Source organism: Eubalaena glacialis, chromosome 3 (genome assembly GCF_028564815.1).
Source record: "Eubalaena glacialis isolate mEubGla1 chromosome 3, mEubGla1.1.hap2.+ XY, whole genome shotgun sequence".
Lineage (NCBI taxonomy): Eukaryota > Metazoa > Chordata > Mammalia > Artiodactyla > Balaenidae > Eubalaena > Eubalaena glacialis.
The window spans coordinates 158,301,327-158,328,433 of record NC_083718.1 but is presented as its reverse complement, the minus strand read 5'-3'; the positions used below and the strand labels follow the sequence as shown (position 1 = coordinate 158,328,433).

General features: G+C 44.4%; 1 non-coding gene and 3 pseudogenes across 1 annotated transcript; 2 read left to right on the top strand and 2 right to left on the bottom strand.

Moving 5' to 3' along the window:
* The first annotated feature begins 1,091 nt into the window (after positions 1-1,091).
* Positions 1,092-2,493, top strand: LOC133088641 (transcriptional adapter 2-alpha-like; annotated as a pseudogene).
* Positions 2,494-4,022: 1,529 nt separating this feature from the next.
* LOC133089334 (U5 spliceosomal RNA) lies at positions 4,023-4,139 on the bottom strand. Its single transcript, XR_009700697.1, has one exon. It is a non-coding gene; the product is annotated as a U5 spliceosomal RNA (small nuclear RNA).
* Positions 4,140-6,977: 2,838 nt separating this feature from the next.
* LOC133088640 (MARCKS-related protein-like) lies at positions 6,978-7,567 on the bottom strand (annotated as a pseudogene).
* Positions 7,568-10,835: 3,268 nt separating this feature from the next.
* Positions 10,836-11,174, top strand: LOC133088639 (large ribosomal subunit protein eL33-like; annotated as a pseudogene).
* The last annotated feature ends 15,933 nt before the right edge of the window (positions 11,175-27,107 follow it).

Here is a 27,107-nt window from a genome sequence, read left to right as displayed (position 1 = left end):
CTCCCGACCTCCAGAACTGTAAGAGAATAAATTTGGGTTGTTTTAAGTCACTAAGCGTGTGATAATTTGTTACAGCAGCAAGAAAACAAATACAATTATTAATTCAATACTGTCATGTGAAAGAGTACATATTAAAATTTCCACAAAGGTACCGAAAGTGTACCTTCTGCTTTCTTCCTGCCTTCCTTTTCTTGGTGTGTTATTGGGTTTGGTCCAGGATCTAGTTAAGGTTTGTATATTGCATTTGATTGTCATGTAGTATAAGCTTTCTTTTGTCTGTCTAATTTATGTATTGTATTTATTTTGGGCTGTGTTGGGTCTTCGTGGCTGCGCGCGGGCTTTCTCTAGTTGCGTGGAGCGGGGGCTGCTCTTCGTTGCGGTGCGCGGGCTGCTCACTGCGGTGGCTTCTCTTGCTGCCGAGCACGGGCTCTAGGCGCGCGGGCTTCAGTGCTTGTGGCACTCGGGCTCAGTAGTTGTGGCACGCGGGCTCTAGAGTACAGGCTCAGTAGTTGTGGTGCCCGGGCTTCGTTGCTCCGCGGCATGTGGGATCTTCCGGGACCAGGGCTCGAACCCGTGTCCCCTGCAGTGGCAGGCGGATTCTTAACCCCTGCACCACCAGGGAAGCCCTAAGCTTACTTCTAAAGTTAAAATTTATGCAATTACTTGCTGTCTTGATCCACATTAGAAACTGGAAACTACAGATAATCTTGAGCATTTCCTTTACCTTTTCTCTTTTTTTGGCCGCGCCGCGCGGCCTGCTCGGTTTCAGTTCCCCAACAAGGGATAGAACCCGCGCCCTCTGCAGTGGAAGCGTGGAGCCCTAACCACTGGACCGCCAGGGAATTCCTAGGATTTCTTGTTTTTAACAGTTCTAGTTCTAAGGCTAAACTACCTCATCAGAAAGTGTATATATAAATATGTATCATGGCGCCTGCGCCGCGCGGGAGCGAGCACGCAAGCCCAGGGCGCGCGCGCCGCTGGCGTTTCCTCGGCGCGGAGGAGGGGAATGAAGTAAGGGGGGCGGGGGGGGGTGGTCGTCAGCTTTGGTGTCTGTGTTGGCCAGTTCTGAAATCTCCTTGAAGGACCCTACATTGAGGAAGATCAAAGCAGCAGTCTTTGCCAACTGGGGAATGGACCGTTTGAGTTCCTTTAGCAATGATCCCTCTGATAAGCCACCTTGCCGAGGCTGCTCCTCCTACCTCATGGAGCCTTATATCAAGTGTGCTGAATGTGGGCCACCTCCTTTTTTCCTGTGCTTACAGTGTTTCACTCGAGGATTTGAGTACCAGAAACATCAACGTGATCATACTTACGAAATAATGACCTCAGATTTTCCTGTTCTTGACCCCAGCTGGACTGCTCAAGAAGAAATGGCCCTTTTAGAAGCTGTGATGGACTGTGGCTTTGGAAATTGGCAGGAAGTAGCCAATCAAATGTGCACCAAGACCAAGGAGGAGTGTGAGAAGCACTACATGAAGCATTTCATCAATAACCCTCTATTTGCATCTACCCTGCTAAACCTGAAGCAAGCAGAGGAGGCAAAAACTGCTGACACAGCCATTCCATTTCACTCTACAGATGACCCTCCCCGACCTACCTTTGACTCCTTGCTTTCTCGGGACATGGCAGGATACATGCCAGCTCGAGCAGATTTCATTGAGGAGTTTGACAAGTATGCAGAATGGGACTTGAGAGACATTGATTTTGTTGAAGATGACTCGGACGTTTTACACGAATTATAAGAGACCATGGATTAATCAACCTTAGAAAGTTTCAGTTAATGGAACGGCGGTATCCCAAGGAAGTCCAAGACCTTTATGAAACAATGAGGCGATTTGCAAGGATAGTGGGGCCGGTGGAACATGACAAGTTCATTGAAAGCCATGCATTGGAATTCGAACTCGGAAGGGAAATCAAGAGGCTCCAGGAATACAGGACAGCAGGCATTACCAACTTTTGTAGTGCCAGAACCTATGATCACCTCAAGAAGACTCGAGAAGAGGAACGCCTCAAACGCACTATGCTCTCGGAGGTTCTCCAGTACATCCAGGACAGTAGCGCCTGCCAGCAGGGGCTCCGCCGGCAGGCTGACATTGATTCTGGCCTGAGTTCTTCCGTACCAATGGCTTCGAATTCAGGTACACGAAGTGCACCGCCCTTGAACCTCACTGGCCTCCCTGGCACAGAGAAGTTGAATGAAAAAGAAAAGGAGCTCTGTCAGGTGGTGAGATTGGCCCCAGGAGCCTATTCAGAATACAAATCTGCTCTGTTGAACGAATGTAACAAGCAAGGAGGCTTGAGACTGGCACAGGCAAGAGCACTCATCAAGATAGACGTGAACAAAACCCGGAAAATCTATGATTTCCTCATCCGAGAAGGATACATCACTAAAGCCTGAGGCTCTCCGGGCCTGGTGGGCCAAAGGACAGTACGGGCATTCTGGAGTTTTGTTTTTGAGCTGAATTCTCCTTGTAAAAAGAGGGGAAGAACCAAGGAAACCTTAAGTTGTATTAATGTCTACTTTCTTCTCCCCCCTGCTTTAAAATACTGCCGTTGTTGGTATTCTGCTGCAGAGTTATGTGCGAGATAAGCTATTATTAACTGTGTGTGGGCATTCATTCCTAACCCCTCTTGTAACTAAAACAAGAACCACAGTACCTCACATCACAGTGTTGGTAGAAATAGAACTAAACCAGTCTTTAGTCCCAGGAGTCCAGCTCAGATCCTTGTACTTGCTTGGGAGGTTGGTTTTCTGATTATCTGTTTTGTCTTCAAACATTACAGACAGATTTAAAATAAAGAGGTTATAGAGAGAAAAAGCTTTCTCTTTCTGTCTGAGGATTCTTTTAAGCTGACAACTTATGTTTATGAGCAAAGAGGAGGAAAATCTCCCCATGATGGTGTTGTCCCAAACTGCATCTTCAACTTTAAGGTCTGGCTTTGTAAGTTGCAGTCTGGCTGTCTAATCTGCAGTAGACTCTTGAGGAGGTGACACTGGATATAAAATGTCTCTGTTATTTTTAGAATTAATGGATTAAAATGTTGTGCTACTTTAAATAAATAAATACATAATAAAATAAATATGTATCATACAAAACTCAACCAACTATACTTCAATTTTTTTGAAGTTTTTAGAAAAGCCAAGTTCCACAAGTGCAGCAGTTAGAACCACAGTCCCAGAGCCGTGGGTCTCGCCTGAGGTGCTCACGTACTGCCTTGAAAGACCTTTGCAGACAAATAGGCCCAAGCCTCCACTTGAATTCAAGACCTAACCAAAGCCAGGTTAAGCGGATACTCTACAGCTAGCAACCGTCTATTGCACGATTGACTTGCTCCGTGCCAGGCCCCGTGCCGAGCACAAGAAGCAGCTCAAGTTCATGCGTGGTGGTCTTCAACGTGCAAACATAAACCCGAAGCCCTAGGAACAAAGTGCGTTCTGCAGCTCCGTGAGTATATGAATTTCTTAAAACCGTGGGGCCGCTCGCGCTAAGGAAACGGTGGGCGCTTGTCTCGCGTCTCCTCCTCCCACCCACGGGTGCCGCCTTCCTCTAACCAGGATCAATGTCACCGCCCCACGCTACCACACGACTCCGCGCGCACCAGCTTCATTTCACCGTTCACACCAGATCCGCTTTCCGCAGACAACCTCACAGGAACGGGAGCCAACACCTTGCTCCCACAGAGGAGTCCAGCTGCTTACGAATAACAGCCAAAAACCGCAAGCACGGCTCGCCACTGTACTTCACTGGTCTCGCGCCGCCAACCCATGTGACTCCAGACGCTTGCCCGGGTTCCGAAACCACACGGACATCACACACCTCACCGCGAGAACACCAACAAAACACCCATCAAGGTGGAGACACGACAAACTGAAAATAATCGCTGGACAAAAACAAATCGGGATACACCGGTACAAACACGATCTCCAACCAAATCAGAACCGCCTTACCACCTTTTCCAGAATGGAGAACGCTACCAGCACACACACACACAACATTTCTTTTTTTTTGCACAAACTTATTAGCCTTAGTGAAAACAAGGCCTCAAAAAATTGACGAAAAACTCGGAATTGTTTCTCTCCACGGAAATCTTTAGTAAAAGGCGAAAGATTTATGCGTTCTGAAGAGAAACCAGAGTATGGCGTTATAGCCTCGCACACAGTCCTCGGCTAACGGTAAGTCCCGAGTCACCAATGGTAACTATTTACCCGCAAACAACGAGTGAGTTATGCCATTATTTCAGACAATTCTCTGAAAATATCCTGATTTCGAGCGGGGGCGGGAGTCAAAAGAAATACAAGAATCTAGCCTTTTGAAAGAAGGCAAGACCCTGAATGCAATGCATTGTGGGTATGTAAATGAAGCCGAGTCACCAACCTCGCGCTTCGGCAAATGCCTTCGTTTATTAGTTTTCCTGCTCGGTCTAGAGCCACCACCAGGGGGCGGAGCAGAAGCCAGATAGGACTATAGTCGCCGAGTCCAACCAGAAAGTCTGTTTTTTTTGTTTGTTTTTGTTTTGTTTTGTTTTCAAGATAATTTCACAGGTTGGGTCAGATTTCCCTTTTTTTTTTTTTAGTCTTTTTTTTTTCTTTTAAGTTTTATTTATATATTTATTTATTTATTTTTGGCTGTGTTGGCTCTTTGTTGCTGCACGTGAGCTTTCTCTAGTTGCCGCGAGCGGGGGCTACTCTTCATTGCGGTGCGCGGGCTTCTCATTGCGGTGGCTTCTCTTGTTGCGGAGCACGGGCTGTAGGCGTGCGGGCTTTAGTAGTTGCGGCACGCGGGCTCTAGAGCGCAGGCTCAGTAGTTGTGGCGCACGGGCTTTGTTGCTCCGTGGCATGTGGGATCTTCCGGGACCAGGGCTCGAACCTGTGTCCCCTGCATTGGCAGGCGGATTCTTAACCACTGTGCCACCAGGGAAGTCCCAGAAAGTCTGTTTTATTTTATTTTATTTTTTTTAAGGGACGACATTTATTCCTTTTCCAAATGTTACAGTAAGACCAGGGGGAAGAAAATGGTCTTAGCAGTTAGAAGAAAAAAAAAAGTGCAAATCTGGGGTTTGGCCGTTAAAAGTTATTTACAACAATGTGGGGGGAGGGAAGACAAGAAGTTGTTTCACATTACAGACCTCCCCCCAACCCCAGAGCTTAATACTTGCTTACAAGTCAAAAAAGAGACACAGTTGATTCACAAGCTGGAGGTTGCAACTTGAGTAAGACATTTAGATAAACCTAGGCGAGGGCAGTGTCCTCCCCAGCCCAGGTGCCACTGTAGGCACAGCACAAGAGACTACAAACAACAGGGGAAGGTGGACACTCAGGGTTTGGGAGTGTAGGCAACCCCACCTCTGGCTCAGGGATTTGGGGAGTAAACATAACCTACTTGGAGAAGAATTGGGGAAGACAACCAGCAAACTGCCTTCTGCGCGGCTGGGGACAGGGAAGGAGGTAGGGCCAGGGGCAGGAGAATTTCACATCACTAACCTAACTTGGGAAACTGCAAGGGACCATCTTCAACTGGCCTTAAGAGGAAGAGCAGATGGATGATGGTGTTGCCGAAATATCAGCTTCCCTGTGCACCAGTGCCGAACAGAAATACGGAGACAGAGATTTTGGAGGAAGAGAGAGATGGCTTCATTTTTCTGCCAGGCAGAAGGGAAGACACAGCAGGCTAGCGCCTGAAGAACTGTGCCCCCATCTCCTTCGGGAATCGGAAAAGATTTTATATGTGGGGCTCGCAGTCTGGGATATATGATAAGGATCAAAGTAGTGAAGGTCTTGCATTCTTCTTCTTCCTGCGTTATTTCAAAACAGTCACTGCTGGCATCAGGCAGCCCGGTAATTGGGTCGGTTTGTCTCTGGGCTGTTGGCCTGCGACCTTTTTTCTGAAGTGCAAATGCTACAGGGGGTGATTTGCTACAAGGCAGTGCAGGATGTAATTCACATAGTGTTAAAGAGTCATAGGTTCGGGATGTCCCTGGTGGCACAGTGGTTAAGAATCCACCTGCCAATGCAGGGGACACGGGTTCGAGCCCTGGCCCCGGGAAGATCCCAGATGCCGAGGAGCAACTCAGCCAGTGTGCCACAACTACTGAGCCTACACTCTAGAGCCTGCAAGCCACAACTACTGAGCCCACGTGCCACAGCTACTGAGCCTGCGCGCCTAGAGCTCGTGCTCCACAACAAGGGAAGCGACCACAATGTAAAGCCTGCGCAAAGCAGAGTAGCCCCCACTCATCTCAACTAGAGAAAGCCTGTGCGCAGCAACGAAGACCCAATGCAGCCATAAATAAATATACTTTTTTGAAAAAAAGAGTAATAGGGCTTCCCTGGCGGCGCAGCGGTTGAGAATCTACCTGCCAATGCAGGGGACACGGGTTCCAGCCCTGGTTTGGGAAGATCCCACATGCCGCGGAGCAACTGGGCCCGTGAGCCACAACTACTGAGCCTGCGCGTCTGGAGCCTGTGCTCTGCAACAAGAGAGACCGCGACAGTGAGAGGCCCGCGCACCGCAATGAAGAGTTGCCCCCACTCGCTGCAACTAGAGAAAGCCCTCGCACAGCAATGAAGACCCAACACAGTCAAAAATAAATAAATAAATATTAATTTTTAAAAAAAGTAGTAATAGTTTAGCTTTGTGAAGTACAAATCTAGGTACAGACACTATAGGTTAGTAACAGTTTAAAAAAACAACTAGGAGTGATTAACTCTTTCAGGCCAGGTTATATTTCTTCTATAGCCTGTTCACTGTTCCCTTTATTTTCCTTGTTCTAAGGAGAGGGAAAACTTCATTTCTATTTTTGTTGCAACAATGGGAGAATGCACAGGAGGGAGAGGAGGAGAGCGAACGTGGCTCGGGGGCAACCGCTCCTTCCCTTCTGGGCACAGGAAGGCAGCCAGGGCACCAGGTCGAGGCAGTGACCTCACAAGGACAGCACAGTTTTTGCAGTTTAGAGATCACCCACCTGCCCCCACCCAGCTACTCATTCTGCTCGCTCGCTGGTGTAGGGCCCCCAGGGAGTGGATGCTCTGCGCCTGGGGCCCTGCCTCTTCGGTGTCTCCTCCCTTGGAAGCAGCACCAGCCTCTGCCCCTTTGGCCTGGGGCTCCTGGCTCTCTGGTGGCGGCAGCCTTCCCTTCCTGGGCAGTGCCTCCCTCGCTGCAGGCACCGACCTCTCCCTGCTCCTGCCCTTCCTCTGTGGGTGAGAAGGCAGACGAGTCACCCCCTACCTCCTTCCGATTTCTCTTGAAGGACAGGCCACTCAATTTGAAAGGCTTCTTCAAAGAAAATTTCTTCTTCTTGGAGGTCTCCTTGGCGGGGGTTGGAGGGGGGACGCTCCCCCTTGACCTCAGCGCCCTGGCTAGGGGGTGCTGGCTTGATGGCATCGCCAGTGGCCCCGGCTGCCTCCTCTGTTCCGTTCAGGGGGGCGACTCCCCTTCACCTTTGGGGGAGAAGTTTCCATTGCTTTTCACGTGGCCGTTCTCCTGTCTGTTGACCTTAGCGGGGAGGCGCCTGCTGCCTCCTCAGTGGTCACGTAGACCCCGAGAGCCTTGGAGCTCTGAATGCCCATGGTGGGACTTCTGCTGGGGGCGCCCCGAGCCGTCCCGGGCTCGCGCCCGCAGGGGATAGTTCAGTTGGGTGGGCCTGGCCGGCGGAGGGGGTGGGGCTCGCGGCGGAGGGGGAAGGGGGCGGGAATCCAGCTGCACCCCCCTCCGCGTCCGACCTGCCAGCTGCGCCCGTCCAGCTCCGCGCCTGAATGCATGTTTGTTTGTTTACTGAAGTACATTTGATTTACAATATTATGTTAGTTTCAGGTGTACAGCATAGTGATTCAGTATTTTTGCAAATTATACTCCATTATAGATTATAGATAATGGCTATAATTTCCTGTGCTATACAGTATATCCTTGTTGCTTACCTATTTTATGATTTTGTTTTATAATACTCCAAATTAAAATTTCTCTTGAATTAAAAAAATTAAAATTGAATTTTTTTAAAGAGGCTTGAAAATAATTGTTTTCATACATTGATGCAACAAAAATGTATGGAACACTGTGTCAAACCCTGTGCTAGGCCCTAAGAGACAGGTATGTGTGATGAGCACTGATGACAATTTCAGTGACACATAGGCTGAGCAATAAAGGATCCATAGAAGTAGTGTGGTGAGGGGGGTCTAGGCAGAGAGGCACCATGAGCAGTGTGAGCCTGAGAGGTAAAAGGACAAGTGGCTAAATGACAGGGATGAGATTGGGTCTTCAGTGCCAAACTAAGACTTTGGATTTACCTTGAGAACAATGGGAAACCTCTGAAAAGCTTTAAAGAATAATATGATCAGATTAGTGTTTTGAAGCAGCATCAGCATCACCTGGTGTTATCAGTATTATGAGTTGAATTGTGTCCCCCCTCCTCCAAATTCATATGTTGAAATGCTAACCCCCATTACTCAGAATGTGACTTCGTTTGGAAATAAAGTCACTGCAGATGTAATTAGTTTAAATGAGGCCCCCAGAGCTGTCAGACAATAAAGTTCTGTTAAGCCACCCAGTTTGTGACGCTTTGTCATGGTACCCTAGAAAATATACCTAATATACCTGGGTACTCGTTAGAAATGCAAATGATTGGGCCGCACCTCAGATCTACTGAATCAGAAACTCTAGGTGGGACCCAGATACCTGCATGTTAACAATCCTCCACATGATTCTGATGCAGGCTAAGTTGAGAACCACTGGACACCCATTCTGGCTAAAGTAAGGAGACTGGAGGGCAAGACGTTTGGGGGATGATTTAGGACTGAACAGTAAAGCCAGAGAGAAATAAAAGGCAGCATGGACCAGGGGATTGCCAGGATTGCTCAAGGAGAAAGAGCGGAAAATGAGGAGAGGAAAAAAAGTCTAGGATAGGTCCCTAGAGAACAGTGGCCTAAGGGAGGCCCAGGAGAAGGAGCAGTAAAATTAGGAAGGCCAGAGGAAAAGCAGCAGTGTGGACAGCACAGAAATCAAGGGCAGTGCACCACAACTAGAGAAGCCTGCACCACAACGAAGAGCCCACGCCTCAACGAAAGATCCCACATGCCTCAAGGAAGACCCCCTTGAGGCCACAACTAAGACCCGACGCAGCCAAAAAAAAAGAAAAAAGAAATCAAGGGCAGAATATAAGTTTCAAGAAGGGAGTGGTTAGCTCTGTCAAATGAGTGATCAAGTGAGGTGGGGACAGAAAAGTCCATTGGATGCAACAACAAGGCAGTTGCTGGTGACCACGGGGGTGGGGGGTGATGGAAGCCCAACTGCAGGGAGCTGATGAGGGAGGCCACGGGAGGTAGAGAACTCAGGCAACGCTTCTGAGACATTGGGCCTGTAAAGCCAAATAGAGCCGGTAGCTGGAAGGGGTGTGGGATTAATGGCAGCCTCCCTCTGCCCCTTTTGTTAATATTAGGAGAGTGTTAAACATGCTTAAACACCTTGGGAAGGAGCCAGTACAGATGGAGAGAGTGAAGAGCCTGGAGAGAGAAATTAAAGGACAGATGAAGGAAGTTGGGGAGCGGGAGGGGAGGAGGATGGAGGTCAAGGGAGGTAAGAGGAAGGATCCAGACTCCGACTCCAAGGTGGCAGAAGGAGGAGGGGAGGGAGAGGGTGCAGTAGTAACCACCACAGTGAGGATCTCTGTGGAGCTGGCCCTCCATCCTATCGCTCGCCAGCAGTTCCTCCTCCTCCCACCCCTCTGGCCCTTATATTCCTCTACCTTTTCAGCATCTGCCCTGTAGCAGCTGAACTGCTGGAAAAATCAGACCACTGAGCCAGGCCTCTGATGAAGGTCCGGATATTACTCGACATGTCTCTAGTTGGCTCTGCTTCCCACTCTCGAGGCGCTCACTATATACCTTCTTCTCTCACCGAAACCATCCCACACCTCCTCCCCAGCTCTCAAGTTCAGCAGATAACCCCACTACAGAAGTCGCTGAGAAAGCAGAAGCTACTTCCTTATCTTCCCACGCCCCAACCTAACAGCGCCCAGCAGAGGGCCCCTTCCTCTGCCCTCCTCCCATCAAAGACCGTCCCCCTCCGGGGCACCAGCTATCTTTCCTCCCCGCTGGTTCATCCCTGCAGGCCAGGTAGCCTCCATCAACTCCCAGCTGAAAAAAAAAGGGAGAGGGTAAGACGGTGGAGCGAGGGACAGGAAGGGGCAGCGGGGGAGGGTGAACTTACTAGACCTACATCACCTCCAACTGCAGTCTCCTTTTGGAATATAGTGATCAACCACAACAAAGAAAAAACTTCACTGGGTATTTTTGTTTCAGAGAAAAATTCGGACAGAAATCTCTTTATTAAAAACAAACTTTCCTACAGCCACAAGAGAACGAATGAAACTTTCATTCTAAACAATTAGTTTCCACTGAGTTTCACCTCCAGAAGCTTAGTAGTCTTTACTGTGGATGCATTTACATCAACTGGTACCATTTTGAATTAATTAATTTTCATACTAGATGTTTTAAATGACTTTTGTAATTATCTAAACAGTGCTTTGAAATTGATGCAAACAGCAGAGATTTCAGGATACATTTAGGTGAAATAACTTCTATAGTAAAACAGAGTTCTTAGTTTTTCCCCTGGTCTCTACTTCCTCACTCCTCATTCTTTATTACTTTAAAAGTTCATCATGAACTATTTCTAACTCCACAGAAAAGTGTAGAGGACAAAAACACACCTGATACTCAGATTTAATAGATATGAACATTTTTTCAGATGTGCTTTAGATATGTTTGAAAAGTAAACAAAAGTTAACATAGCTCCCTTTCCTCCGTTTTGGAGCCTGTGGAGGCCTGCTGGGAAGAGGACTTTAAAATGATGAATATGTCTGGAAGGCTCTGGTGCAAGGCCATTTTTGCTGGCTCTAAGCAGGGTCTCTGGAAGCAGAGGGAGCACACAGCTCTTCTGAGAACTGAAGGTGTTTATGCTTGGGATGAAACCGAATTCTATCTAAGCAAGAGATGTCCTTACGTGTACAAAGCAGAGACAGCACAGTGACTCCTGGTGGCAAACCAAACCAAAGAGAGTAACTGGAAAAAGGTAATTCATGCCCATGGAAACAATGGCATGGTTCCTGCCGAATTCTGAAGCAACTTTCCTGCTAAGGCCATTGAACACAGAATCTGTGTGATGCTGTATCCCTCAAGAATTTAAATTTATTAAAAAGTAAATAAATAAAAGTGTGGATGTTCTCTTATAAAAACAAAACAAAAACAAAAACCTTATATACACAGTTGAAGCCTGCATTTGTCCCCCCAATCCCATTTACTCCCCCTCTATCCACTGATACGTACTCCGCTGAAGTTGGTGTGTCCTCCATCCACCAACAATGTCAGTCATGTGTTTTTCATGTCTTTTTTTAATATTTATTTTATTTTATTTTATTTATTTATTTGGTTGCACTAGGTCTTAGTTGTAGCAGGGGGGCTCCTTAGTTACGGCTCACCGGCTCCCTAGTTGCAGCATGCACGTGGGATCTAGTTCCCTGACCAGGGATTGAACCCAGGCCCCCTGCATTGGGAGCACGGAGTCTTAACCACTGCACCACCAGGGAAGTCCCAAGTTATGTGTTTTTTAAATTTAATATAATTATTTATATAATAAATAAACAAATCATTAAAAATAATTAATTAATTAAATAAATATATATTTAATATAAATATCTTACTTCATCCATCCTTTGGTAACTTCCTTTTTTTGGCCACACAGTGGGGCTTCTGGGGATCCTAGCTCCCCTAGCTCCCTGACCAATGATTGAACCTGGGCCCTCAGCAGTGAAAGTGCAGAGTCCTAACCACTGGACCGCCAGGGAATTCCCTGTAACTTCCTTTTTTAAGAAAGATATTTATTTATTTATTTTGGCTGCACTGGGTCTAAGTTGCAGCTCGCGAGATCTTCGTTGTGGCATGCGGGATTTTTTTTTTTTTTAGTTGTGGCATGTGGGATCTTTTTTTTTTAGTTGCAGCATGCGGGCTCAGAGTTGTGGCATGTGGACTTCTTAGTTGTGGCATGCGCACATCTTAAATGTGGCATGTGCACTTCTTAGTTGCGGCATGCAGACTCTTAGTTGCTGGATGCATGCGGGATCTAGTTCCCTGGCCAGGAATTGAACCCAGGCCCCCTGCATTGGGAGCGCGGAGTCTAACCCACTGGACCATCAGGGAAGTCCCTAACTTCCTTTTTTTTTTTTATCCAACATTACATTTTCAAGATTTATTTGTGTTGGTATCTGTAAACCTAGTTCCAGTACATCCATTTTATTTTCTGCACAGTATTCCATTGTTTGAGTATACCACAATGCCTAGGACATCCAACAAAGGGACATATAGTGACATTACTATAAAAAACTCTCTCCAACTCCAATCTATTTATTTATTTTAAGGTTTCTTAGATCTTTTACTTGTGAAAACAAAAATAAGAATAGAATTGGCAACAAACTCTGTCTCACTTTATGTATACCAACTGAAAAATAAAAGTTTGTTCATCTCATTAGATGTATTTCCAATAAATTTTTACTTTTTAGTAAATTTTTACTTTGTTTTTTACTTTACTTTTTACTTTTTAGGTTGAAAATTCTTATCTTGTTTTGATCAATCATGTACTTAGAATGATAATAATTCAACCCAGAAGATGTGTTTTAACACTCAGAGACTTAGGTAACAAGTAATCTTTTCAAAATACATAGAGAGAAATACATGTGAGTATCTTCTCATGTTTATTGGTAATTCCAGTTTCCCATTCCCGGAACTGCCTGTTCTGGTCTTTTATCCATTTTTAACTTGTTTTTTATCTTTTGCTTATTGACTTGTAGGGGTTCTTACTCTTTACATTGAGGAAACTAAACCTTTGACAGTTTATATGTATTTGAAGTTATTTCCTGTAGTCTGTCAGTTGTTTTTTTGTTTATTATCATACAGAAGTTTTAATATATTCAATTCATGAATTTTCACTTTATAGTTTTCTAGATTTTAAGAAATCTTTCCCTACCCTAACGTTATAAAAATATAGTCGTATTTTCTTCTGAAAGTTTTAACGTTTTTACAATTGAATCCCTAATTATCTAGATTTTTTTTCTGTATGATGTGAAATAAAGGCCTAATTTTATTTTATGGAGCATTGTCTGCAGCATCCTTGGAGACAACCTGACATCCATCACTGGGAGAACAGCAGGTAAAATGGGTAAAATGTACTATTATGCAACAGTTGGAAATAATGTATTAGATGTCACATTGCATCAAAAATAGAATGTTTAGTGACAAAAATGAGATGCACGATACAATAATATTAATATAACTTTTAAAATCCTTGCACATAAATAATACATGCACACAATACCCATTTTATAAGAACAAAAAACAAGAAGATATATATTAAACATAGTGGGATATTTGCCTGGGAAAAGAAGGTGAATGAGAATAAAATAAATAAATAATTAATGATAAATAGATAAATGAATGAATAGCAAGAGGAGCCTACCATAGACCACTGATGATAATGTCATGAACCCAGGAGAATAATCATCTCTTGAGGGCCAAAGATGATAGATAGATAGATAGACAGATAGATAGACAGATAGATAGACAGACAGACAGGCAGGCCTGCTATGAAAAGAGAAAGAGAGGCAGAGAGAGAGAGAGGGGGCGGGGAGGGAGGGAGGGAGAGAGATGGCAGGCAAGAAAAAAGAATGGAAAATGGAAGAAGGAAGGAGGCAGACAAATCAAACTGAGTTGTCTTCGAGGAGTACACAATCTAATAAACAAAAAGGTCCTACTCTATAGCACAGGGAACTTTATTCAATATCCTTTGATAAACCATAATGGAAAAGAATATGAAAAAGAATATATATGTATAACTGAATCACTTTGCTGTATAGCAGAAATTAACACAACATTGTAAATCAACTATACTTCAATAAAATTTTTAAAAAAGAGTACACAATCTAGGGGAAATTATTCATGTGCCTGGAAAAACATAAATACTGTAATCATAATTCAAGCAGTGGAAGAGAGTGGTGTAAGGGAAGGGGCAGTGCTGAATGGGAGCTGAATTTCTTCTCAGGAGTCCTAAACTGTAACACCTTGGCTTGTCCCTTAATAGACACTATCAAGATCTCCAGAACCAGCAAGTTATCTCCTCACCACAGGCAGTATTCAAAGCAGAAGGCAGATACTGCTAAATAGCATTTAAAAACAAACAAACAAACTATTACTCACTTTTTCTCTACATCCCACCTCACACCCCATTTCTGTCATCAGAAGCAACCGCTGTTAACTCTCAGCTGTTTCTTCTACTGGATATGTGCCTGTGTTTCAGAATAACAGACTATACTGTTGCCTAAGTCACTAATTTTATTTATTTTTTATTTTTAAAAAATTAAAAAAAAATTTTTATTGACGTATACTTGATTTACAATGTTGTGTTAGCTTCAGATGTACAGCACAGTGATTCAGTTACATATATATATATATATATATATATATATTCTTTTTCAGATTCTTTTCCCTCATAGGTTATTAAAAAATATTGAGCATAGTCCTGTGTGCTATACAGTAGGTCCTCGTTGGTTAAGTCACTAATTTTAAACATTATTTCTTGATTTATATTAAAAAAACAAAATTCAACTGAGCAAATTTTAATGATCTTATTGGCTTTATTCAATGATTCATGAATTGGGCACTGTCCAATGTAGCAGAGAGAAAGGAGCTCGGAGGAGCTGTACAAGATGAAAGACTTTTATAAGCGGAAGGGAGCAGGAACAAGGAAGTTGTACTCTGCCAAAAGTCGGGTTGGTCATGGCAAAGTTCCTTTCCTTTAGGGGAGGGCAGGGGTCTATCAGGCAGATGACCTTACTAGTACTGACCAGGCAATTCCTGATTGACTGGTTTAAGATTCCATTTCTGGGAGAACCAAAACTGTAATTAAGCCTCAGTCTGGTGATGTGGGGTTTAGTACAAGCAACTACATTTTAGGTGTTTTGTCTTATTTCTGACACTTACCATCAAGCGAGATGAGGATGTTTTCTCCCTCGCACCCCTTCTTCCCCATGCCCATCATCCCCATGTGATTGTATTTCAACATTCAATATTGTTTGAGCCAAGCCAAGTAGAGTTCTATGATTACCTTTCTTACCATGTATAACTTTTTATTTTCCTGGAGTTAAAAAGTGCCTCATTGGGACTTCCCTGGTGGTCTAGTGGTTAAGACTCCGTGCTCTCAATGCAGGGGGCACAGGTTTGATCCCTGATCGGGGAACTAAGATCCCCCATGCTGCATGGCGCGACAAAAAAAAAAATTAAAAAAAAAAAAAAGTCCCTCGTTTTAAAAACCTTTCTATTTTTTCTATTTTAAAATTATGCAGTGGACTTCCCTGGTGGCACAGTGGTTAAGAATCCGCCTACCAATGCCGGGGACATGGGTTCCATCCCTGGTCCAGGAAGATCCCACATGCCGTGGAGCAACTAAGCCTGGGCACCACAACTACTGAGCCCATGCACCACAACTACTGAGCCCATGTGCCACAACTACTGAGCCCACGTGCTGCAACTACTGAAGCCCATGCGCCTAGAGCCTGTGCTCTGCAACAAAGAGAAGCCACCGCAATGAGAAGCCTGCGCAACGCAATAAGAGTAGCCCCCGCTCGCCTCAACTAGAGAAAGCCCACATGCATCAATGAAGACCCAATGCAGCCTAAAATTTAAAAAAATAAATAAAATAAATATTAAAATAAATAAATAAACTCAAGAGAAGTGTCACTTTTGGCCTTATCCTCTCCACCCCATCCCCTCCACCCTGTGTTCCCCTGTGTTCATTAGTTTCTGGTTTATCTTTACGTGTTTCTTTTTGAAGAAAAAAAAAAACATTATCATCATTATTATCACACATATTTTATTTCCTTTAACAAAAGGTAACATACACGTTACTTATTTCACTTAATAATACACCCTGGAAATCAAGCAACATCAGTTTATAGAGATCTCCCTCATTCTTTTGTGGCTGCACAGTACTCCATTGTGTGGACATACTATAGTTTATTCGGTCAGTCCCTATAGGTGGGAATTTCAGTTGTTTACAGAATTTTGCTATTACGGATAATACTGAACTAATAGCTTTGTGCATATGTTTTTTCATATTTCTAAGTGTGTATTTTGGGATAAATTCTCAGAAGTGAATTGTTGAGTCAAAGTCTAAATTCACATGTAGTTTTGTTAAATACTGCCAAATTCTATAGTTTGTTTCCAAGTGTGCTCCCTCCAGCAACATATGAGGGTGTCTGTTTCCCCACAGCTTTGTCAACAGGATGTTGTCAAGTTTTTAAATTTCTACCTATCTAAATGGTGAAAAATGGTATCTCAGTGTAGTTTTAATTTGCATTTCTCTTTTTTATAAGTGAAGTTGAGTATTTTTTCTCTTTTTTATAAGAGAAGTTGAGTATATTTTTCATTTTTGTATCTTTTGTGTGTGTGTATTTTCTGTTTATATCTTTTGTCCATTTTTATGTTTGCTCTTTCCCCTCAATTTTTCTCGGAAACCTGCATTGCCATCTTTCAGCCATGCATCACAGAAAGGAAAAGTTTCCCTTTATTTTAAAGAGCTCTCTGTGTGTTAAGGACATTAATTCTTTATCTGCCATGTATCGTTAAGTTGCTAATATTCTCTCCCAGTTTTTCATTTGGCCAAGCAGGTGTTTTTTAATGGAGTCAAATTTATAAATCTTTTATCTCTTCTGGATTTTGAGTTATAGTTCAAAAGGCTTTCTTCACACATGGATTATTAAGAAAAATACACTCATGTTTTCTTCTACTATTTCATGTAGTTTCATTTTTTTTAAATTTATTTATGTATTTACTTTTGGCTTTCTCTAGTTGTGGAGAGTGGGGGCTACTCTTTGTTGCGGTGCGCGGGTTTCTCTTGTTGCAGAGCACAGCCTCTAGGCGCCCAGGCTCAGTAGTTGTGGCTTGCGGGCTCTAGAGTGCAGGCTCAGTAGTTGTGGCACACGGGCTGAGTTGCTCCACGGCATGTGGGATCTTCCCCGACCAGGGCTTGAACCCGTATCCCCTGCATTGGCAGGTGGATTCTTAACCACTGGGCCACCAGGGAAGGCCTAAAATACTTCTTTTAAATCTCTTTTTCACTGATTTCTACCTTTTCCCCTCTCATTTCTTTGAATCTCAACTTTGTAGTTATTTTTCAAATTATTGAACAAGGCATCAGTTAGGAATATTTTAGTTAGGTATGTTTTCAGTTGCTGATTAAAGAAAACATGAATAATGGTGGCTTAAATAAGCAAGTTGGGGGACTTCCCTGGTGGTCCAGTGGCTAAGACTCCATGCTCCTAATTCAGGGGGCCCGGGTTTGATCCCTGGTCAGGGAACTAGATCCCACATGCTTCAACTAAGAGTTCGCATGCTGCAAATAAAAAGATCCCACACGCCACAACTAAGACCCAGCGCAGCCAAATAAATAAATAAATATTTTTAAAAAATAAACACGTGGGTTTTTGTTTTCTTTTCTTTTGTTTGTAGTTACATAGCAAGGAGTTGGATTGTAGGTGGTTGCTGGCATTAGTTCAACTGTTCAGCCACCAAGAACCTTCTTGGGCTCTTCCTGCCTTCCTACTTGGCTGTCCTGAGTGTGTTGAATTTTTTTGATCTGATGACTATCAACCTACCTCATGATCGCAAGACAGCTGTCACAGCTCCAGACAAAACATCCATGTCCAAGGCAAGAAAAAAGGGGGAGGACATATTACAAGCAAATGATCCTCATTTCAGTCCCTTCTTTTTCTATCTCCAATGTGGAGATAAGTAAGGGAGAAGGGGGCTGGGAACAGCTGTAGGATTAGTCACCAACAGTGTGGGTCACAAACAACTAGCTCATTTGTTTTCTATCTTTCTTGTTTTCTTTATCCCTTCCTGATGCCGTTTGGAAGAATCCTCACCCTGATCTTATTGCTCATCGTTTCATTTTGGCTGTAACCATTCTGCTATTCAATCCATGTATGGATTTCAACTATTAAATTTTTCATTCCCAGTATTTCCAACTGATTCTTCTTGTTTGTTCCTACCTTAGGTTAACAATATCCTCCCTTATATTTTGAGGATATTTATTATACTTATTTTAAACTTGACCAGGTCTATTAACTCAGCTTCATCTAATATAGGTTTCTCTGTTTGTTGTTTTTCTTTCATTGCAAATATGTTTCCCTTTGAGTTCCTATTATTTTAGGGGTGTCAGTGAATTTAGGGGAAGGCTAAGGCCCAGACCCTAGGATATGAAGCAGGTGGGGAGGTAATGTTTAAGGTCCACTGGTTTAGCCCTACCTAGTCAGGCTAGAGTGCTGGGTTTACAGCCTCATGAGGCAATGGGGCAGGTAATGATCCACCCTGGGTCCTGGGGAGTGGGGGTGAGGAGGGGAGAAGCACAGGTGAGCACAACTGAAATAGCTCTCCCTCAGCCTCACCCCCATCTCAAGGCATCTGACCCCCTTCCACTCTGGCTACAGTCACAGTCTCCCCACAACTGGCCCCCAACTACCTTCCGTCTTCTCATGGATTTCTCAGTTTTCACTCTAGTTTCTCAAATCCTCAACCCCTCTTCAGTCCAGTGGTTGAGACTTCGCCTTCCAATGCAGGGGGTGGGGGTTCGAGTTCGATCTCTGGTCGCGGAGCTAGAATCCCACATGCATCGTGGTCAAAAAACTAAAACATAAAACAGAAGCAATATTGTAACAAATTCAATAAAGACTTTAAAAATGGTCCACAGCAAAAAAAAAAAAAAAATCTTTAAAAAAAATTTTCAAACAAATAAACGTTAAGCGCAAAGACACCATTTTCCATTAGCCTGCATCTACTATCATCAATTCATGGCCACAGTTATTTCCTGTCTCCCCATCCCTCACTGCTGGCCCACTGGATTATTGAATAATTTTAAAACAAATCTCATTTCTAGATATAAAAGACTTTAGGGAATTATTTTCAATTTTTTAAGTATAATAATGATACTGTAATTATGTGGGAGAATGGTCTTATTCTTGGGAGATGCATGTTGAAATACTTAGAGCTAAAGAGTCATGATGTTTGCAACTGTTAAAGAGAAAAACCACAGGCCCAAAATGGTGTCACTTGTGCTAAAGCCCATGACGCCAATCCTAGATTTAATACCTAACCTATGGCAGTTTCAACCTTCACTGGAAATGTAATCTTAATCACTTAGTCTGGAATTTTCTAGTCAGCACCAATGAGGTAATCTGCCAAATGGGCCCTCTTCATTCCCCAGAGAAAGAAGAGTCAATCTGTATAATAAAACCCTTGCCAGTCCCTTCCCCCACAAAAAGATGTCCTGGCCTAAAAATAATCCTTTCTTCTCTTTTGCTAATAGCTCCCTTGCCCCACCCTCCTTCCTATAAAAACCTTCCATTTTATACAACCACTTAGAGCACCCTCCTAGTTGCTAAATGGGATGCTGCCCAATTCATGAGTCACCAGTGTAATCGCCAATTAGATCTTCAAATTTACTCGGTTGAATTGTGTTTAACACAACTTTCAAGTAGTTCAGAAAAAAATAATGAATAAAACCTAAGTCTAGAGGCTGGACTGGATTTAGCTTACACATTTTTGGCATCATTATCTCCTAGATGATGCTGTGTACTTCATCTTGTATCCTATCAGGAGACACTTAACGTCAGGGTGCCTCACTACTGGTGATACTGTTTGATCACTTGGTTATAATGGTGACTGCCACGTTTTTTCATGTAAAGGTGTGCTTTCCCTTTACAAATTGTTAACAAATAATCTGTGGAGCAATACTCCGGCACCATACAAACATCCTGTACTCAGTAACCTTTCACCTAGCATCCACTGAATCATTTAATTAATTGGGAACTGTAGTATACAGTTCCAGAGGTTTTTTTATTTCAGTGGCTATACTTTTAAAGTGTTTCTAGTTTTTGTTTTTTTCATATATGTCTTTTTTTTAAACATATTGTTCTATCCTTTCACAATGATTTTTTTTAACTTGCTATTTTTTTGATGTAAAGCATAGCAATTTTATAGACTCTGATTGTTCTATTACCAGTTCAAGGAAGGGAGGGCTTCTTTTTCTCTCTATTGTGGTGATATGTACATGGTAATACGTTGGAGTCCCTGGCACACATAAGTGTCCCCAATTTAATGGCTTTGTGTTTCTGAAAGTCCTAGAGGTTTCATTATTCTCAGACCATGGGACTCTTCTGGGTCAGTTCCCCTTGCTGCTCTGACTACTCTCTTCATTTTTGGCACAAAAGGAATTGTCGACTTTGGAGACTCTGAGTTTCCTGTAGGTTTTACTGTTTTTGGACCACTCGGTGTTAAGTCCTTGACTTCAGGTTCCTATAACAGGAGGGTATTGGAATCAGAAACAAGTTATGAGGGCTGGAGTTTTATCACCCATGCAGGGCCAGGAGAAATTCACTAGGTCTGCCCAAGGTTGAGGAACTGGAAATGCCCCCTGCAAAACCCCAAGTGCCCCAAGGGCCTTGGGAAGCAGCAAGGAAGTTTGCAACTACTTGGACCCAGGTGGAAAAAGCAAAAAAGGTGGGGATGGGTCTGAATTTATATTGCCCTCCTAACTCAGGAGGCACAGAAAATAACATAATGAACATCATGTATACCCATGATTCATGTTAAAAAACAAAATTCTATTTTGTTGAAGTATCCCTCTCCAACCACTTTACTCTCTCTGCCAGAGGCAACTGCTCTCTTGAATCTTAGTGTTTATCATTCCCAGGCATATCTTTATTCTTTTATCGCATACGTATATATCTGTAAACAATATCCCACTTCTCTCTCTACTCTGACTTTCATCTTCAATACATTACCAAGACTGCTCAAGGTCACCAATGACTTAGGTGCTAGCAAATTTAAAGGATACTTCCATGTCCTCATCTTGCCTGTCCTTACTGCAGTTCTCCAGAGTTACTTCCTCCTTCATTCCTTCCTCTACTTCTACTCCCTGGTTTTCCTCATCCCTTCAAACCGCCCTAATCTCACCTCCTTTGCTCCTCCTCTGCCCTCCCTCAAAATGCTGGTATGCCCCATGGCTCCATGATGGTTCTTCTCATCTCCATCTATACTATCTCCCTAGGAGATCTCATTTAGTTCCAGGACTCTGAATACATCTACCTAAAATGACTGCCAAATCTCTGTCTCTGGCCTGGATCTCTCCCTGAGCTCCTAATTTGTGTATCCAACTGCTAACCTGACACCTCCACTCTGAAGTCTTGTATATATCTCAGACTCAACATGACCAAAGTGAAGCTTTTGACCTAACCCCCCCCAAACTGTTTCCTTCATAACCCCACTCCCCTATTTCAAGAAATAGTCCACCACCCACCCAGTTGCTCTAGCCAGAAACCAGCAGTCATCCATGATTATCCCTTCTCCTTCACCCACGTATCCAACCTGTCAACCTAAATAGAGGCAAACCAAGGCAAGCTCGAATTACCAGAAATTGAGTTGCAATTTGAGAAACATATGATGTAGCAAGATACAAGCAAGTCCCTTGAGGGTTTGGGCAGAGTTGTGTTTATGGACCAGAAGCAAGTCTGACCAGAGTCCAAAAGTATTAAGTTCATTGGCTTGAGGATGGGGAGTAATTCTTGGTGGATGTTCATTGGTCAGGAAATAAGTTTGTTTTCTGTAAACCAGGCAATTATGGGAAATCAGTCTCTAAGTTCCATTCTTTGGAGGGTACCTTTGTGAGATTCTCCATTTCAGATCCTCCTGTTTCATTTTAGACTGAAATCCTTTCACAAACCCATCAGCAAGACCCATTCACTCCACCTTTTCACCTCCCAAATAAGGTACACCTTTAATCCATCCTCTTAGCTACATTTCCAGTATCATGACCCCAGGCTAGGCCAGTATAATCTCTTACCTACTAGGTCACCTCACTTCCAGTTCTGCCCCCTTCAAATCAGTTCTCCACACAGCAGCAAGCCCAATAAACATAAAATCAAATGTAATTCAGATCTTGTCACTCCTCTGCTCAAAATTCTTCAATGATTTCTCATTAGGACAAAAGCCAAAATTATAATATTACTATGGGATACAAGATGCTAAATTGATCTCACTCTTCTCCCCCTCACCTATTGCCTTCCATCCATATGGGCTTCTTTCAGTTCTTCAAGATCAGGTTCTGTCCCCCCTCAGGGCCTTTGCATATATCATTCTCAGATCTTAGTCTGGAAGCCTCTCCACCTCCCTGCTCTTCATTTTGACATTCCTCCTTGTTCTCTAGAGTCAGGTTAAGTATCACTTCAAAGATTTCTCCCCTGACCATTTTATCTAAAGTAGGTTCCTCCATTTTTCTGTATTCCAGTTCTTGGTTTCCCTCAGAGCACTTACTACATATCGTAATTTACTTGTAATTTGCTTCTTTTTGTCCCCTGTTCACGTTAGAAATGTTAGTTCGAGGGCAAGAACTACGTGTTGCTTTCATTATTGCTATCTCCAGCGCCTTGCACCATGCCTACCACGTGGTACACACTCGATTAAAAAGCTAGTGAATCTGGTCTTCCATTCACTGTAAATGTAGCCCCTCATTGAAACTTAGCAATAATTCCGCGAGGGAGGAATCATGCTCCCCACTGTGTGAAGAGGGAAAGTTTGTAACTTGTCCGAGGTCACTGAGCAGGCAACTAAAGAAGTTCGGATTCGAACCCATGACTGTAGGACCCGTGAGCCCTCCCTCTGAGACACCATCTTGAGGTTTCTCAGTTTAGGGAACCCCAGCAGTACTGCAACCCTCTGATTGAAGGCCTGTAGCCTGTCCCCTCCGGCCGCGAGGCCTCGCGAAGCTCCCAGCAAGCCCTGCGTTCTCGGCTGTGGTCAGACGAGTGGGCGGTCCCAGGCCCCGGAAGGCCCCCCCACCCGGAGACTACGTATCCCAACAGGCTCCGCAGGGCGCCGCTGATTGGTGGAAGAGAGGCCGGCGACAGCGTGGTGACGTTCAGGGACGCCGGCGCGCGGAATTTAAACTTCGGCGGTTTACGCGGCGTTAAGACTTCGCAGTGTTGGCAGAGTTGTGGTTTTCTGGCATTTCGCGTTTCTCTTCCCGGAGCTCCTGCCTACCCATGGACTCGTCGCTTCTTCAGGCTCGCCTGTTTCCCGGTCTCGCCATCAAGATACAACGCAGTAATGGTGAGGGGCGGGGCCCTGAGGCCAAGGGGACCCGTGGGTTGAGACGGCAGAGATTACCTCCCCTCCCCAAACAGCAGGCCCTGAATCACTATTGGGGATTCCCCTCCACCCCCCAGGTCTAGGTCTCCGCACTGGCAGTCAGTCTTCTCTACCAGGGCCAGGGGCCCTGCACTGGCGGTGGGTCCCCTCCCCGTCCTCCAGGAATGGGCGGAGCTCCTTTGTGTCACTGGACCTCTCCGGGACGTCAGGGTTGCTGGATTCATTTCCCCTCCAAAGTTCGCCCCTGCAACTGCCCTGCTCTTGCAGGGACCTCGGCTTTCTGGCCCCTCTATTCTCCCATAAACACTGTGCACTTGCAGTATGTCAGATACTGGGATTCAGGGTAACGAGACAGACGAGATCCCTGCTCTTCAGGAGCTTGCAATCCTGCCCTCTCTTTTTTAGTTGAGCAGCTACCTCAACTCTGGCAGGTCTAATACCCATATCACTAGAATGGTCAGACATAAAGGTCAGGAGTGAGATAGGGAAACCTGAGGGCGCTAGAGCCTCAGTGCTGTGTTGAGGAACTGCTCACCTAAGCACTAGAGTGATTCTCCTGCCCAAACATACCTTCACCCCACTGTAGGCTCTCTTTTGAGTAGGGATGAGTCCTTATCCTCTGCAGCTCAGTTTTAAGAACTGTTCCTTGCCTACCTCACTGTGGGATATTCCAAGGGTGAAGTGCCAGGAGGTTTGTCTCCTGGGGTTAGAAAGAAAGTCAGCTGTCCCTTCCTTCAGGCCAACTCTACATTAAGAGTCTCTGTGGGATCCTAAAAGTGAAAAAGATGGGTAACTCTGATCTTTTCATACTATAGGCTTAATTCACAGTGCCAACGTAAGGACTGTGAACTTGGAGAAATCCTGCGTTTCGGTGGAATGGACAGAAGGAGGAGCCACAAAGGGCAAAGAGGTAGGTTCTACGAGTATGCCTGTACCACATTTAACACCTTCCTACCTAAAAGATGTGTGTGGAAATGGAACTTGTGTCAGCCTTTTTTTTTTTTTTTTTTTTTTTTTAATTTTATTTATTTATTTATGGCTGTGCTGGGTCTTCGTTTCTGCGCGAGGGCTTTCTCCAGTTGTGGCAAGTGGGGGCCACTCTTCATCGCGGTGCGCGGGCCTCTCACTGTCGTGGCCTCTCCCGTCGCAGAGCACAGGCTCCAGACGCGCAGGCTCAGCAATTGTGGCTCACGGGCCCAGCCGCCCCGCGGCATGCGGGATCCTCCCAGACCAGGGCTCGAACCCGTGTCCCCTGCATTGGCAGGCAGACTCCCAACCACCGCGCCACCAGGGAAGCCCCAGCCTTGTTTTTGATGTCGACTTGTCCTCCCTAATCTTAAATATGGTCCTCTTTGAATGCATTGGGATTTTATTTAGGCAGGCCTGTTCTAAATTGAAGCAATCAACAGTTTCTATTGTGTTTCTAGAAAGTAAACTGCACAGAATTCTAAAACCTTGCTCACCCAAGCTAGCTCTGAGTGCACACTACCTATGATATTGATTTGGGGAGCAAAATTGATAATCTAGTTGGGGAGACAAAAGTTTGTTTCTGAAACACCAAATAATAGAAGGCAACTACAGATGAATAATGCTAGGGCAGCTCAGAGGTGGAAACTCACTGAGGATGAGCTGGGCTTGTGGGGGCCAGAAAGCTTAGCAGAAACAGTGAGATGGCCCTCATGGGGACTGGTAAAGAAGCTGGCTCCGGGCATTGAGGAAGACCAAGGATGCTTGGCAGCAGCAAAATGGCTAAAAAAGGAAACTAGAGGGTATTTGTCTCTGGCACTAAGTTGTTTAAGATTTTATTCTGTAGGCAGTGGGAGCCTTGGAAGGATTTTGAGAAGAGGAGGGATGTGCCTAAGATATTTATGTTTTAGAGACATTGTGGTGTGGTGAAGAGGTCACCAGGCTAAGCGTATGAAAACCTGGATTCTAGAGTCTGGCTCTGCCACTACTTAATGTGTTCTCAGGCACGTTTCTGTCCCTCTTAAAAATTCAACTTCCTCATTTCTAAAATGAGGATGATAATAATATCTACTTATTTGGGGTTGTTTTGAGGACTTATTCAACAAATCCTTTTGTACTGGTTCCAAAATGCCAGCCAATGTGTTTGGTACTGGGGATACTGAAGTGAATAAGACAGACCTGGACCCTCTTCCGTGGAGCTTAACAGATAACACATGTAAAGGGCTTGCTTAGCATAGTGCCTTATGGTAGGTATGCATATATTTAGGTGATATATCTGAGAAATAGAAGAACTGAATTCTTTACATTATCTGTCCTTGAATCAAGAGGTTCCTAAAATTCCTTTCAACCATCTATTAGCAGTTCCGTGTGACTTATTTTTGTTTTTGTTGTTTGTTTAGAAATACAGCTCTTATTGGGTCTCACTCCAGCTTAAATATTGCCTTTGGAATAAAGTCCAAACTTCTTAGTGAGGAATTAAAACCTTTTCAAGATCTGATCCCAATCAACTTTTTTTCTTTATACCACACACTCCTTCCAAAGTAGTGCCAGGGACAAATGGGGCAGTTCCCCACTCTATGATCCTGCCTAGTGTCTCGCTGCCTTCACACTCTCACTCTTATTCCTTCCTCCTGAATCATCAAAGTGAGGATCAGTTAATGTCAGAACTTTGGTCTCCTGTGTCGTTTATGCTCTCTGTAGTTTAGGGATTGGAATCGGGGGAGTGGGGGAGGGTAAGGGTCTGTAGCTGTCCAAGAAAAGTGGATAGAAGCCTGGCTACTGAAGTACTCGCCAGCTTTTGCATTTGGTGGTTCTGTCCTCCTCGTCTATCCCATGCTGCTTTGGTTTCTAGCCCTTTGTGCACATGGCTTCTGTCTCCCACTAGAATGTGAGCTCACTGAAAGCAAGGGCGATACATGTCTTAATTAATTTTTGAATACCTTCCCCCTACGGCCTTACTCATGCCTAATAAGTGTTTGAATAGCTAATTAATACATAAAGGTTGCATATGTAGGAGGTGAAGCTCTCACCCTGGAGTACATGCTTCAGCTATTTCACATTTTGAAACAGAAATAATCAAGTTGGTACTATTTAGGTGTGTTTGAACCTGCTGTGAAGTATGCTGGCGAAGTTTGAGTTGTCCCCAGAGGGTTTCAGGACTCTGGTGATGTAAACCTAGAATTGTGACCTCATTGCAGGCATGAGCAGGAAGTAGGGAAGGCCTGAGCAGGATGCTGTGACTGGGGAAGAAGTTTCTGGGCCCGAAGTTTCTGGGCCCAGTAGAAAATGTAGGTAGATTTAGGATTAGGTAGCAGCTCTCGGGAACTGGTCCCTGCCCATAAGATCCTGAAGGGCCCTCCATTTGACTATCAGTGGGCAGTTAGAACTTGTTTCCTCCTTGGTGTCAGGCAGCAAGGGGTGCTCAGGGGGCTGTGCCCAGCAGGACCCCACTGCCCCGCAGAGCATTAGGGGAGCCGAGTGGCCTAGATCTACTGTGGACTTCCTGACTGTTTGCCTGCCTGTCTGCCTTCCTCTTCAGCTCATTCTCATCACTGACAGCTACCATTGGCTTGGAATCAGAAACCAATATCCATCTAGATGGTAAAACACGACTAGGGAATAAATATTTGTTTATAGCTATTAGTACTTGGTGGAACTTAAAGTTTATAAAGTCTGAATCTAGGGGTAGCCTTGATTGCAGAGATGCAGTTGGATTGAACAAGCTATGTTGTTCACAGAAGCTTTTACTTGCTCCTTGCAGATTGATTTTGATGATGTGGCTGCAATAAACCCAGAACTCTTACAGCTTCTTCCCTTACACCCGAAGGACAATCTACCCCTGCAGGAGAATGTAACGGTTCAGGTAGGTGCCTGTCACCTGACTGCAGCCAGTGCCCCATTTGGC